This window comes from Cynara cardunculus (assembly GCF_001531365.2).
Source record: "Cynara cardunculus var. scolymus isolate 2C chromosome LG 7, CcrdV1, whole genome shotgun sequence".
In the NCBI taxonomy this organism is placed as follows: Eukaryota; Viridiplantae; Streptophyta; class Magnoliopsida; order Asterales; family Asteraceae; genus Cynara; species Cynara cardunculus.
The window spans coordinates 11,772,974-11,789,436 of record NC_037534.1 but is presented as its reverse complement, the minus strand read 5'-3'; the positions used below and the strand labels follow the sequence as shown (position 1 = coordinate 11,789,436).

The 16,463-nt window shown below is 33.7% G+C and overlaps 1 pseudogene; it reads right to left on the bottom strand.

Moving 5' to 3' along the window:
• LOC112515181 overlaps positions 1-11,185 on the bottom strand; it is a 14,947-nt pseudogene extending 3,762 nt beyond the window's left edge.
• Between the last annotated feature and the right edge of the window lie 5,278 nt (positions 11,186-16,463).

The following is a 16,463-nucleotide window of genomic DNA, read 5'->3' as shown; positions in this document are numbered from 1 at the left end:
TTTTTATTTTTCTTAATTTATAAAAACAACATAATTAATAAAACATTACATTAATTTCAAAATACATTACATTAATAAGATATTACATTAATTTTAAAATACATTACATAAACTATATTTAGATTTAATATGTGTTTAGCTTTTATAGTTTTAAATTATTTGGTGTTTAAGCATTTCATTTTCTAGCTTTGGTACTTTTTAACTGATGTATTTTAGTCTCGTACTTTTTATTAAATGTATTTTAATTTCGTTTCATTTTCATTTTAATGTATTATTCCTTGTTTAGTAGATTTTTAAATTTGTTGGTAAAATTATATTTATAGATTATATATATATATATATATATGATGTGGAAATACATTAAACTCATTGGAGTGTTATGGAGTGTGGGTATAAGATGATAGAGTTGTATGGTGAGTGGAATGCTGATGTGGCAGTCCATGACACTCTGGTAGAGTGTCATGCACCGGAGATCTGAGGGTAATCTCACGGTTATAAAAATCTTCAATGGACTCGGATTCGCTCATCCGAAGTCCATCAAATTCACAACATAAGGTTTGCAAACGTACCATTTTAACTTTGTCTTCTCCATGGTAGGTCTTGTACAACATATCCCATGCATCCTTTGATGTAAGAGACGTTGAGATCCTCTCGAAAATGGATTCATCTACTTCTTGATAAATGAAAAATAACGCTTTCTGATCTTTCTTCCGATTTGTTGGGACGTTGAAGCCATATGATTCTTGGGTTCTTGTAACCCATCCTCAACCAAATTTCATATATCTTGAGATTCAAAGAACACCTTCATTTGAATACTCCGTTGGTGATAGTTTTTACCGTTTACCTTCGGAAGTTGCACTTGAAAAACATTGTCGTTTGAAGCCATTAGAGTTTTAATCTTTCCTGCGTTTTTGTTTTCTATTTTCTGTGATTTTGAACGCGGGCTCTGATACCACTTTGTTGGATCAAAATAGGAAACAACACAGAAAAACAGGGCTAGAGATCGAAGGTTTTTTTTATTATTACTGCAGCAACTTTTCCTATTCAACAAACGCACACACACACATATATATATATATATACATATATATATATACATATATATACATATACATATATATATATATATACATATGAAGCGACAAAATGTTAACCAACATATGGTTTATGAACCAACACAACTGTTGGTAAATAATCACCCACAAAAACTATCGCTAATAATCTATCAACTATAATAAATAAGATAACTTATAGATAATCACGTGACTTAGCTTATAATTTTAACACTATCCTCCTAAAACTTCACAAGGAAAAAATGCCAAAAACTACACACACACACATATATATATATATATATATATATCATTAACCTAACAAAAGAATGATTCAAAAATTAGAAATCAGAAGGTAAAGAATGATGTAGTAGTCAGTCGGGTTCTTACCAGTAATCTAACACAGATTCTCGAACAAAGTAATATACAAATATGGAATTGAACAATTGGTGATGGCAAGAAAAAACTGAAAAACCATTAGACCACCAAACCAAATAAAAACACATATCAGCATAACCATAAATCAAATCAATAACTCAAACTCGGACCAAAAAACTCACTTGTGCCCTTGTTAATCCATTGTGAAATCAACATACTAGACAATAGTGTATGTGAGAGCCGAGAATGGGGCGGAAGAGTGAGCAGAGCGTGAAGCCCTTTGGCCTTTAGACAAGCGTCGATTACGATTAGTCGACTACGATTACGTAGAGGGCATAAAAGCGAGTCATCAAGTGCAAACTTGAGTGAGAAGATGCCAAGGCCCAAGAAGAGAGAATATGGAACGTAGGAACAATAGTTGTTTCTTTTCCTTCATATAACGCAAAGATAAATAGACATGGGTTGGTGATAGATTTTATTTATGCTAAACAGAGGTTTTCTCAAACTTACAATATCAACGGTTTGAGCTTATACAGTTGCTCTAAAAACGTAGTAAATTAAAATTCCAAACGATATACAACAAGATCAATATTATGAGCGAATAGAATGATCGGTTCTCAATCATTTGATGACTATCATGGAACATGGACAACAATGGGGATGTGCACTTGATGCACTCCATCATCCCATGTCAAACCGCCAGAAACAATTGGGTTGTCTAGATTTTGTATGGTTGCCTGAACAGACACCTTAAAAGACAGCTTCTGCCCATATTCTTCAAAATGTTGGATATTCGGCTCAACTTGTATTCTTAAACCACCAACACGTGGTTGAGTTAGCAATGCTCTATAAGTCGATGTTGCTGACCCAACATTGGTGACAGTCCTGCTGAAGTTAGAATCAATGGCTACGTTGCTCATTGTTGGGATAACAAATGTAGGGTAGTTGAGATCCTTGGTTTGCTTCATGAGCTCAGAGCAGCTAACATCAACCCCAGTGATGATTCTTATATAATGGGTGCTATAGTTTTGTTGGCATAAAAAAGTTAAATAATCAACCTCATCAGCATCATATACCTCTTATAGCTTTCATTGGATTAAGATAACCAGCTCCATATGCAAATTCAGCATCAGTGTTGATCTGAGCACTCATCAGAGAAGCTGCAATCAATTTTATAATGACAAGATATCACATAACTAACACTGCCACTGGATGTACAAATGTTTGGACTATGATTGCCTTGAAATGCGATATGTCTAACACAAGATATGTTACCAGTGGTCATGAGAGCCGACTTAATTGCTGAAGGAGACCATGTTGGGTTAAATGATTTGATATAAGCAGCTATACCGCTTACGTGTGGGAAGGCCATTGATGTCCCTGATATCATATTAAAAGGCACCTCTATGTGGTCTCCTTCTGCTAGGCTAATTGGAGCCACGGGTGGCCATGCTGCTAGAATTCTTACCCCAGGAGCTGTCAGGTCGGGCTGGATCGAGTGAAAATTGGTTACAGGTGTTGCTTTCTAGCTAATACAGGTTTCTAAATGATTATTGCCTTTAAATTTCTTCATGAATTACCTTGAGGATATTTGTAATTTTACGATTCGGACCTCTTGATGAGAAGGAGGCGACGTATGGGGATGATGCGTTTGTGACATCTTCACTCTTCATTATAACTGATGTTGCATTTCTGAATTGAATTTTCTTGTTCATTAATTTGTGAATATGTAAATATGCTAATCAGATAAAATGTAAACAAGAGGTGTTTTATTCTTTAGAATGGAAACTCATGTTTATTTACCTTGTTGAGCGTATATATTGAAAGATATTGTTTGCTTTATCAAAGTTCATAACACTAACAGGCAAATGATAAGATTCAAAATCCGGCCCACTAAATGCCATGAACCGACCCATTTCAGCTTCTCCGGTCGAAAGGCAATCACGTAGTATTATTTTACCTTGCACTAAATTCTTGTCCAACGAGTTGTTTCCGCAATTCCTGAAATATATTCCATGATATACCCCCATCAAAGGAACCAACAAAATTGACATAAAGGTACAAAAGCTAACTTTTCATCCATATAGAATCACAAGTCTTCAAGACTAATTTAATCGAGAAAAATCATTATAATCTTTACCTTGATGTTGAGCCGTTGAAACCAGCTACGTTATTTGGGACATCTCCAGCGTAAACTAAAGGATACAGTCGATCAAGTGTAAATGGATTTACTGAAACTCCCTGAGATAAAAATGAATAAGTTAAAGTTGATGATTTTTATTTTCCAACCAATGACGTTCCTGATACCCAAGAAAACAACAGGTTTTTTCTCCACCAGGTTAAAGATAATACTCACATCTACAACCATGTTGTTTCCTAGTCTTACTGGGGTGATTAAATCTGGGTTTTTAGTGCCAGCGACCACTGAAAGAACCCATGGAGCAATACTAGTGGTAGTCTGTGGACTTGGGCCATCATTACCAGCTGATTGTACAGTTAATATTCCTTTCATCATGGCATGAAAGGATCCAATAGAAAAACCGTCTAGAAAAGGTGCCATCACACTTTCAGGGCCAATAGAAGCGCTGATTATGTCAACTCCATCGGCAATGGCAGCATCAAAAGCAGAAAGAACATCGACATCTGAACACCCGTTTGTCCAACAAACTTTATACAATGCAATTCTGGCTCTAGGAACACCCCCTCGAGCTGTTCCTGAGTGAAGGCCTAGTAGGTTTGCATTTCTCACTGTGTTTCCGGCAGCCGTGGATGCGATGTGGGTTCCATGACCATCAGAGTCTCTTGGTGATTGTATATCTTCAGGGTCATGTGTTCCATTTGCCTTGAAGTATTGAGCTCCGATTATTTTAATTGCTGTTTATGTAATCTGTTAGTCATATTATTATATTTCAAAATCATTCAATACATATTATTTTTTTTTCAAATTTAATCAAATTATTTTGTATAAATCATCAATTAAAGCTTAGACAAATTAATATTAAAAGATGTACATAAATCTTATTGTTCGAGTATATGATAAAAAAATATGAAAATAGAATTATGCTTTTAACTGTTTGAAACCCTGATTTCTTGAAGAAAATGATTTTCTTTTGAATTTATAAAAGATGGAAATGTAAGAATTAACTTGATTTCTAAACAGATTAACACATCAAGATTGAATTAGGGCTTATCGATGTTGAACAGAAAGTGAGCGTACCTTGTATGATAGAAGTAGAAGTGTTCAAATTGTTGTTTTGATCATCATCCATACTGTTTCAAGATCCACCCTTAGTTCCTTACCATTGATGGTTTTTTGGTAATTGATAGGAATTTTCTGTGTTCTTGAGAGAGTAGAATGAATGTTGGCGCCCTAATCAGCATATATATCACAGAAGCGAGAAGAGGTTTCTTACCATCAATGAAAACAGGTAACCGTTATCAACCAACTGGTACATATATATGTGTCGTATAAATATATATATATCTCTGATATAGCCATACAGATTAATTGTTATTATTCTATTAATCTTGTTCTAATGACGAGCATATATATATATATCTATATGCTACAATCTCCCACTGAACAAGATGATAACTTGATAATAACAATCAACTGAATTGTGCACTCGATTTATATAACCACATCAGATTCTTAATCACAGAAAATGTTGAAACGGAACAGAGGATCATGGAAGTTTACTGATCAATTATATTGTGCAGGCTTTCATGGTCACATTGATCCAATCTCAACATCATATTTATACTTACCCTGCCCTTCTCAACCATCTACAGCTCAAAGCTTTAGTCCAGTAAGGTTCCGCAAATCCCTGAATTGTCTGGCTTCATAAAAGTACTTTTGCAAATATATGTGAACATCTGAATTTGTACAAACTCAGTTTATATAATCAGCTAGCATTATAAATAAATCACATATATTAGCATACATTAAATGAATACATGTTACAAGGAAATACAACTTACAATTTATATTATTTCATTCTTCAATTATTAAGGGAATCTGTCATTCCCATAGCTTTGACATGCCTTTTGAAACTTTCAACTGGAAGTGCCTTTGTGAAAGGGTCTGCCAGTTGTTCCCTTGTTCCTATCTTCAAAACTTCAATTTCCTTGTCCCTGACATTCTCCCTTACGGCAAAGTACTTCACATCTATATTCCTAGAACCACTGCTTCTTTTGTTGTTCTTAGTGAAAAATACAGCAGCAGCATTATCACAGTGCATTGTAAGGGGTCTATGTATTGAATCTACAATCTTCAATCCAGCGATGAAGTTCTTGAGCCAAATGGCATGAGATGTAGCATCATAGATAGCTATGTATTCTGCTTGAAATGTAGAAGTAGCAATCAAAGATTGTTTGCTTGCTTTCCATGAAACTGCACCCCCTCCCAATATAAAGACATAACCTGAAGTAGACTTAAGATCATCGTGATCTTGCTTGTATGAAGCATCCGTGTAGCATTCTACTTTCAGCTCCTTATCAGATCCTTCATATGTCAACATGTAGTCCATAGTTCCTTTCAGGTACCTTAGTACCTTCTTTCCGGCAACCCAATGTGCATGACCCGCATTGGATTGAAATCTGGACAACATGTTTACTGCGAAGGCTATGTCAGGCCTAGTGCATACTTGTGCATACATCAAGCTTCCAACTAGCCTTGCATAAGGTACTTTGTCCATTTCATTCCTTTCAAGTGAATTACCAGGACATTGTCCTTTATGTAGCCTATCACCCTTTGAAATTGGGGCTTCGCCTCTTTTGCAATTTTCCATGCCGAATCTCTTTAATACCTTTTCAATGTAACCCTTTTGAGACAATCCTAGAGTTCTCATTCGTCTATTTCTGATTATCTCAATTCCYAATACATAGTTTGCTTCACCCATATCCTTCATGTCAAAACTTTTCATAAGAAAAGCTTTTGTAGATTGTARAAGATTTTTGCTATTTGTTGCYAATAGTATAWCATCTACATATAGTATAAGAAATATGAAGTTACTCCCACTGGTCTTTGAGTATATGCATTCATCTAATTTGTTTTCCTCAAAGCCAAAATTGTTCATAACAGCATCAAATTTCTTATACCATTGTCTCGATGCTTGTTTTAAGCCATAAATGGATTTGTTCAATCTACAAACTTTATTGTTATTCAATACAAATCCTTCAGGTTGGCACATATGGATTTCTTCTTCCAGATCTCCATTTAAGAAAGCTGTTTTTACATCCATCTGATGTAGTTCCAAGTCAAAGTGTGCTACAATGGCCATTATGACTCTAAATGCATCTTTTGTTGAGACAGGTGAAAATGTCTCATTGTAGTTGATGCCTTCCTTTTGATTATAACCTTTAGCCACTAATCTTGCCTTATATCTGTCAACCTTTCCAGTTGCATCTCTTTTAGTCTTAAATACCCATTTACACCCTATAGGTTTTATGGAGTTTGATCTATCAATAAGATCCCATACTTTATTGCTTGACATACTACCCAATTCATCCTCCATGGCTTTCATCCATTTATCCTTATTTGGTGATTCCATGGCTTCCTTAAAATTAATTGGGTCATCAGTATCACCTAGATCAAATTCCATTTCTGTCAGGTAAATGTGATAATCATCAGGTATTGCAGACCTTCTTTCTCTTGTGGACCTTCTTAGAGTATTAGTGTTTGATATTGTACTCATTGGTTGTTCTAGGATGGGTTCAAGTACAGGTTCACTCTCAAGCACATGTTCTTGATCACGTGAAAGCTCATGTGTTGACTCTAAGGGTTGGTCCTCAGTCACGTTATCAGTATCATTTAATGTGCTGCTTCCTACTATGGGTATGTGTTGTGAGATCAAATTCTCATTTTCATGTATTAAAGGTAATTCCTCTTCATGGTATGTCATCCAATTATCTACATCATGTGAGGTTTGGGAAGAACTTCCCACATCATCATCTTCATTGAACATTTCATCATGAAACACAGCTTTGTTAGTTTCAAAGATCCTTTGTCCTCTTCCAGGGTTATAGAATTTATAACCTTTGGATTTTTCTGAGTATCCAATGAAAAAGGTAGAGTGAGATCTTGAATCTAACTTACTTAGTTTTTCAACATGATACTCCCTAGTTTCTGCCTTACATCCCCACACATGAAGGTGATTTAGACTAGGCTTGTATCCATTCCACAATTCAAAAGGTGTGCCATTAACTGCCTTGGTTGGGGTTCTATTGCAGATATAGTTTGCCGTCTTTAATGCTTCTCCCCAGAGAAACTTTGGTAAACTAGATCTTGCAAACATACTCCTAACCATGTCCATCAGGGTCCTATTCTTCCTTTCAGATACTCCATTTTGCGTAGGAGTATATGGAGTTGTGTACTCAGCTTTAATGCCAACTTGTTCCAAATAAATGGCAAGAGGTCCTTTATGCTGGCCCTTTTCAGAGTATTTTCCAAAATACTCTCCTCCTCTATCTGACCTGACTACTTTGATTGTTTTCTCAGTTTGCCTTTCAACTTCTGTTTTAAAGCTTATGAAACAATCCAAAGCTTGTGATTTTTCAGCMATTAAAAATACATGGCAGAATCTAGAAAAGTCATCAATGAATGTAATAAAATACTTGCTATCACATATTGTTTTAACTGGAAAAGGCCCACATATATCAGTGTGAATTAATTCAAKAATGCATTGACTTCTYTTAGACTGAAAATWTCTGGAATTWGTCATTTTCCCYTTTARACAGTCTATGCAAGTTTCAAAGTCATCAAAGTTTAATTCTGGTAAAATCTTTTGTCTAATCAGATCTTGCATTCTTGATTTTGATATGTGTCCTAATCTCTTATGCCATAAAAAGGATGAGACATTTTGTTTATGTTTCTTTCTAGTTCCTGTCATTTTATTTATGGAATATATCTGCCTTTTATAACCTTTGTTGATGGTTTCATTGATGCAATTCAAGTGCCAATAGCCATCTATTAGATATGCATTTCCAAAGCAAACATCATCTAAATAAAATGTCATACAATCTTTATCAGCATAGAAGGAAACATTATTTTTATTTACAAGCTGGGAACCTGATACCAGGTTCCTTTTTATTTTAGGTATATAAGATACATCACTTAATGTTAAAACATAATTGTTTTTGAATAGCAATCTACATTCACCAATGGCTTCCACTTTCAATTCTTGTCCGTTTGCTGTACACACCTTTGATTCATCCAACCTTGGGACTGTTATTCTTGACAATCCCTGCATGGAATTAACAATATGAATAGGTGAAGCTGTGTCAAACCACCATGAATTGTCATTTTGACATGCAGTGGTTTCTAAAGAAAAGAAGTGTTCGACATTACCTTTCTTATTCAACCATTCCTTGAATCCATCGCAGTCTTTCTTAAAGTGACCTATCTTCTTGCAAAAGAAGCACTTCAGTTCCCTCTTGTTCTTAAAATGTTTTCCTTTATTCTTAAAATTCTGAGTAGAAGAAGTAGAGGAACTTCCCTTTTGGAAACCAGGATGTTTCTTCATTTTGAGCTTAGCCTTAGCCATATGGTTGATGGTCACARCCTTTCCTTTGTTCTTTACTTCAGATTCTTCTTGAACACAAATAGTGATCAATTCATCTAGAGTCCATTTTTCCTTTTGTGTGTTATATAGACTCCTTAAGTGACTGTATTGATCAGGCAGAGAGTTCAGAAGAAGATGAACCAGAAATGAGTCATCAATAGAAATTTTCATTTCCTTAAGTTTGCAGSAAGTGTCAATTCCTTGCAAAATATATTCTCTTATACTCCCTTGTCCATTGAAGCTCATTCTGATCAGCTTATTCATGAGGTAGCCTGTTTCGGCTTTGTCAGAAACTTTATACTTATCGGCGATTGAGGCAAAGTATACCTTAGCAAGGTCTGATTCTGGAATTCCTCCTTTGACAGCGTCAGTCATGCATTTCTTTATATATATCAGGGCTATTCTATTATGCTTATGCCACTCTTGATGTTTAAGTTTGATTTCCTTAGATGCATTATCCGCGGGTACCGGTGGTGGATCTTCCTTAAGGACATGATCATAGTCTAAAATGCCTAGCGTGAGTTCAATGTCCTCTTTCCACTTTTTATARTTTACACCATTTAAAGGTGCAAAATTGACTGTATTCATAGGATAGTGGGCTGTGTGAGACAGGAACTGTTGTCTGTCTGTTTTGCCTGGTAATCCTGAATCACAAAATACATATATTTCTCATCAATCGTATGAACCTTAAACAGTCATATCTATGTTGTGGATGATCAATTGTGAATTGATCATTTTACGTTAATTATGAATGAAAAACATCGATTTCGAATTTGATTCCCTTTTGAGAAAGCATATCGTTTTCGAAATACTGATGTAATCGAGTTTCTGTTTCAATCAGACTGCTATGGCAGTATGTGAAAGAAAACAGTCTCTATTTAATCTGCAATTTCTAATCTGGTTTGCATTGATTTTGTTGTGATTCCTGACTAATGTGATAGTACTGTGAATCGCAAAATCCAGAATCACTTGAGTGATATGTGGATTCTTTGTATAATCTTGATTTTCAAGATTTATGCATCGATGTGTCCGGGAACAGGCTGCAAACCCATCCGGAAATTGGCAATAATTGATTTCGAAACTATATGCAATGAATCCAAGCAATTTATGCAATTACATATGCAGATGGCAATCATAAACAATTTTCATGTAAATCGAAAATAGTTTTCCCTAAATCAGATTATACGTTCTGTGCGTATGAATCGAAAACAGGGAAGATGGCAATCGAAACAATTTTTCCCTAAATCAGAGTATACGTTCTTGTCCATATGGATCGAAAACAGTGAAGATGGTAATCGAAACAATTTTACACAGTAAATCGGTCATACAGTGATTTCTCAGTGAACTACGTAAATTAGCGATTTCCATATAAATCGATCAGATTATAATCGCATCTCAATTCAATTCGATGGGTTAATTGGCTTTGATACCAATTGTAAGAATTAACTTGATTTCTAAACAGATTAACACATCAAGATTGAATTAGGGCTTATCGATGTTGAACAGAAAGTGAGCGTACCTTGTATGATAGAAGTAGAAGTGTTCAAATTGTTGTTTTGATCATCATCCATACTGTTTCAAGATCCACCCTTAGTTCCTTACCATTGATGGTTTTTTGGTAATTGATAGGAATTTTCTGTGTTCTTGAGAGAGTAGAATGAATGTTGGCGCCCTAATCAGCATATATATCACAGAAGCGAGAAGAGGTTTCTTACCATCAAAGAAAACAGGTAACCGTTATCAACCAACTGGTACATATATATGTGTCGTATAAATATATATATATATATCTCTGATATAGCCATACAGATTAATTGTTATTATTCTATTAATCTTGTTCTAATGACGAGCATATATATATATCTATATGCTACAGGAAATACATATTAGGAAGGGAGTTATTACTTGTTGCAAGGGAAATTGGCTTCGCAAATGCCCTTCCATGTAGCAGGAGGAGGACCATATCCTATGTCAGAGAAACTGGCTAATTCCGGCCGAATTCCAGTGTCAAAAACACCTATGATGATGTCACTTTCAGTTGTTGATCTATTGACTTTAAGTGGGAACCCTATGAAGTCCCATGAACTCGTTGTTGCCACTTTGTTCTTTAAGTGGGAACCCTATGAAGTCCCATGAACTCGTTGTTGCCACTTTGTTCTTTCTGCTAGGGAACACAGAAACAACCCCATCCATCCCTACATATGAAATTAATTTCAATGCTTTGATATATATTGGATTCATATCATCTTGTTTATGATCATAATTGAAAATTAAAAGTTGCGAGTTATGGACAGACAACATAAATTTCAACTCTCTCTCTCTCTCTCTCTCTCTCTCTCTCTCTCTCTATATATATATAGAGTATATATAATGAATATATAGAATTATTTAGATGAGATAAGTCACCTTCCAGTAACTTGCTGTAGCATGCTCAAATGAAGGGATGCTGTAGATATATCATCTCGAGTATTGTGGCCCATATACAGTACCACATATACCTGCATAAAACCAGTTAATTATTTCGACTTGGATTAATTAATTAAAACTGGAAACATAAAGCGTAAGATCGTCCGTTTCCAGGGGATGCATTTTACCCATCGAAATGTCATAACATACCTCTCGATTGTCATTGGAATCGGCCTGTATTGAGTTGGACAGAAGCAGCAAAACGCAGCAGACGTTTGAAACGAAGGAGACTTTGTTTGCCATTAAAGATGTAAATTGGTTTGATAACTAATTCTCATTCATCAACATCCATATATATATATATATATACAATGTTGTGTTGTGTTTATTTGAAATATATGTGTTGGAAATGGTCCATGGTCCTTTTCATTGAATAATTTCTCATGTCCTTTGTGTTAGATTTCTTCTTTCAATAAAATAAACAATACGTTCAAGACCCGTAAATATACCTAAAAGACATCGAAAAATATATATTTGTTCTTACAAATTATATCGTTAGAAACGTCTCGTCGAGACCTTCAAAATAAGCTTAGTATTAAATATTTTCTAACTTTTTAACGTTAAAACAAATAAAAAATAACATATTTTTAACATTGATGATATACACAAATTATAAGTTCAAATTTAACCTCTACTATATTTAGGTTTTGAATAGTACAAAGGTCCCAGAAGGCAAATAAACTAATGATTTTTTTTCAAGAAAAATCAAGAATGTGATGCCAACCAACAGCTAATGCGGAAAACAAAATAAGATCTAAAGTACAACGAACAATCAACCAAAGAATTTCGAAAACTTACAAAACACATAAGATTTAAGTGGTTCCACCTCCGGCATGGTGATGTATCCACAGAGAAGAGGAATAACTTTTATTGATGAAGAACACTCAAACACCAAATAGAAACTACAAAGTGAAACACTAAATTGTGTATAATCTCTCTCGATATTTTTTCAACTCAAACTAGGTTTTATAGGCTCCCAATTTCATTCTTTACATAATGGAACTCAATGCAATATTTATACCAATCCATAGGTGGAATCCCAACTTGATCTCAATGCTAAACACTAGAAAAATCATAATTATGTCATGCAAAGTCGGTCCTAATTTTGAGGTGTGTCCATGCCTGAAGACCCAAATGTTTTTTGTTTACGAAACAACACCATGCTCGGCCATGCTTGATCATAAAGTGTGCCTGTGTAAAAACGCCTAAAAACTTTCTATTTTGCAAAGTAACACTACGCACGTCCATGCTTGAACATAAGGTGTGGCCGTGCAAGAAACTTAACAACTTTCTATCTTGCATATGTTTGTTTCATATCACAATTTTTAACACACTAAATATACACATTTGCCTAGATGGTTGTCATTGATCCTTTTTGAATTTTTCAAAGAAAATTTAGCATAAGGTAAAAAAATTACTAAAATTCAAAGTGAATACAAATTTCATATTAGGGTTTATTTGCTTATATTGATATAATGATGTTAACAAAATGACATATTAACCAACTTTGTAGTGTTACTTTGTCTATATTTGATCCTAACTTTGTAGGCTTTCGAGTTATTATTTAGAGTTAGTTTTTGGACTTTAGGGTTAGTTTGTTAATTTAAGGCTAACTGTGTTGGTTAATATGTTATATTTGGAGATAACTCTTTAAACTTTAGGTTTAATTTGTTTATATTTAAAGTTGATATGTTGTATCTCTATTCAAACATATAAAATCACCAAGTAAAAAATTAAAAATACAACCTTAATATTTTAATGACTTAAATATTTAATTTGTATTTAAGCGCCCAATTTAATAAAAAAAAAAACAGAGTCGATGTAATTACTTTGTATTTAATTCTTATTTATTTTTATATTAATCTATTTTTTTTTATACCACCATAAAAAAAATGAATCCGCCTCTTTAGATTATTGCATAGAAGACATTATGCCATAAGTGGACTTTCTCTCCTTGGTTAATGATGATTTTTAGATCCGTGCAGTGTGGAATGTAAATTAATTTTTGGTATCTTTTTGAATCAATCAATACAAATACCTTTGTATAGTGACATGGTATAGTATCAATGTGTTGGTAATTTTTTTGAAGTATATAATATTTAAATAGATAAATAAAACTTAATATAAGTATGCTTCATCTTTGGTGAACCGTTAGATCATTAGAAATGATAGGTTATTGGATATCATTGATCAGTTTTCTCATTTCTCGTGTGGGCTTTTTTTGTTCGTGTATGTGCTAAAAAATCAATCATCAGATGATTTTGTTTGGACATTGTTTATTAAATGAAAATCTGGCTTATGGGGAATGAGTGCATTATATTATATAATACAAAACAGTTTCTTTTATTTTCATTCTCATTGATTACTGCTTAATACTTTAAACCAAACACCCTATAAAATGTCCATAGTGAAATATTAATTTGGGTTTAGGTTGAATTAATATGGTACAACTAGTATATGCAGAGATTTATATGAAGATATAGAATCCACATATGGATTCAAGATGGGATCTTGTGTATCGAACGTGATTTGATATGAGAATGTTTCATTGGATATCATATGAGTTTTATATACATTTTATGTAGTTATTTTACATATAGTTCTTTGACTTGAGATCATGGAGTTTACTCTGTCTGAGTGATGTACCTTGATAACTGATTCTAATTATTTTGTAAGTGGGTAACAAATTGGTTGTTGGATATGTCATTAACACTTAGTACTACTAGCATGGATCAATATATGATTTGTTTCGATTGGATGGCAAAAGCTATATCTCTAGGCCCCTTGATTGAATAGTACTAAGTAAGTGCATGCACACTACTAGAAAACAAAGTATTAGGGACGGAAAAATATCTTGCTGGTCAGCGAAGGATTGGCCAAAAACCAATTCCCTCATTGATCTGTCGCAGAAAGTTTCCCTCGTTGATTCATCGTTGAAAGTTTCCCTAGCTGATTCGTTGTTGATCGGTCACTGATAGCATACCTACGAGCTTTGACCGATGGACGATCAACGACGGAAGAGGCCTTTAGCGACGGATCAGTGAGAGAATTTTCCCTCAATGATACTCTTCATTTTTGTAGTGGCATGCTCAGATAGTCAGTATGGAATACTGTTATTTATCTTATGAATATATTCCGGAATCAAGAAACTAAAAATCGGACATAATGAGGATAACACATTCATGCCTCGTGTTTAATATGGATATCAAGGACAAAGGGACATACTTGTGTATACTAAAAATGATCATGCAGATCGCTTATTAATTGAATCACCAAACTTTATTATCTAGAATATCTATCATTTAAACGATGGTGTATTGTTAGATGCCACTCTTTGTATATAATTATACATAGGATTTATAATTATCGTCAATGTGATAAAATTCAAATGAGTTATACGCATAAAATGTATATAAGAATAAGGAGAATAAATATTTATTATTTAATTATTATATCTGATCTTCTGATATTTAATTAGATTAAAGCTAGCTTGTTTGACAAGCATATGAGAGAATTGACAAGTAGTGACTTGTCAAATATAATGTATGTATACTTTCCAGAGATGGAACTTGTAATACTTGTTTATAATCAGAACCATCATTACACTTATATAAATAGAGACTTGATGCGTCTGGATATTATATTTCTACAACATTAAATGGTAACACATGCAAGTATACATATGACACTTACATTTTAAGTAAGAAAATAGTAAGAACCAAGTATTGTATTTCACAATGATACGTATCTTATGTTGCAAGAACTCAAAGTGAAAAACTAACTTCATACAACGAATTTGAAGAAATTATTTTGGTTGGAGCCATGACTTAATGAAAATTACAGGGAATAAAGAAAGCAAGGGCATAAGACTTGTGATGAGACTTAAACGCAAAGTCCACCAGACCATTGTTGTAAAATGCTATAATATGGAGTTAGCAATAACTAGTTCCACCATCTATTCTGAGGCATATCGTCTTGGACTTCAACCATTGCACTATTGTTTAGCCATCATTCAACATATTTCTATGTAGTATTGTATTAAGTGACCAACCTGTCAAGAATTAATCAGTTTGAAAAAAAATAGATAATAAATCACTTTGTTAGCAATTGTCCCATGTCTACTTCCATATCATTCAAATTAACGTACATTCAAATAGCTTATCTTTAAGACCACGACACTTTAACACTTTTCAAAGTGATCAATTTGTAGACAATTGTCATTGGTTTTGTAAAACTTGAAATGAAGTAGTTGAAAATCATTATTGCAAAACTGTGTCGGCTTTCTTTGGTTTAAAATCTCACCATTTTGTCTCACACCCAAGAGAAGAAAATTAGTTATTCATAACGAAAATCAATTGCATGAAAATTAAATAAACAGAAAGTAAGCACATGAAAGTAAATAATTGAAAGTACATGAAGGAATGTAATGATGATAAGAGTAAGAAAGTAAAGAACTTAAGTAATGAGAAATTGAAGAACAAACTCTAAGAAAATACCACAAATTATATATTAGGACTAGAATTTAAAGGAAATATTTCAAATTATAAAACTAAATCGGATTTAACATGATTTTAAACCTGAATAAATTAGATCAAGCGCTCCCCAAAAAATTAACCGAACACCTCTTATCTATACTAAGCTGAAGGCACTACAACAAAAAGGGCTTTATAGGACACTCATTAGTGTCCTAATAAGGTAGTTAATAGGACTTTTAAGTTTATAGGACAAAAAATGTGTGTGTCTCGTCTAAAGGTGTTGTATTAGGTTAATAGGATGAATTTGAGTGTCCTAAAAAACTCTAGGATTATGATACAAAACCCATAGTCCTATAAAATGGTTTAAGTAACACTAAAAAAGTGTCCTAATAGACTATAATATAGGACACTTTATGTTGTCACAAAATTTTTGCATTTAGAAACAAATATGGGCGTCCCAAAAAATGTTTTTATAAGACRAAATTCAATGTCCCAAAAAATGTTTTTATGAAACAAATTTTAGTGTCCTA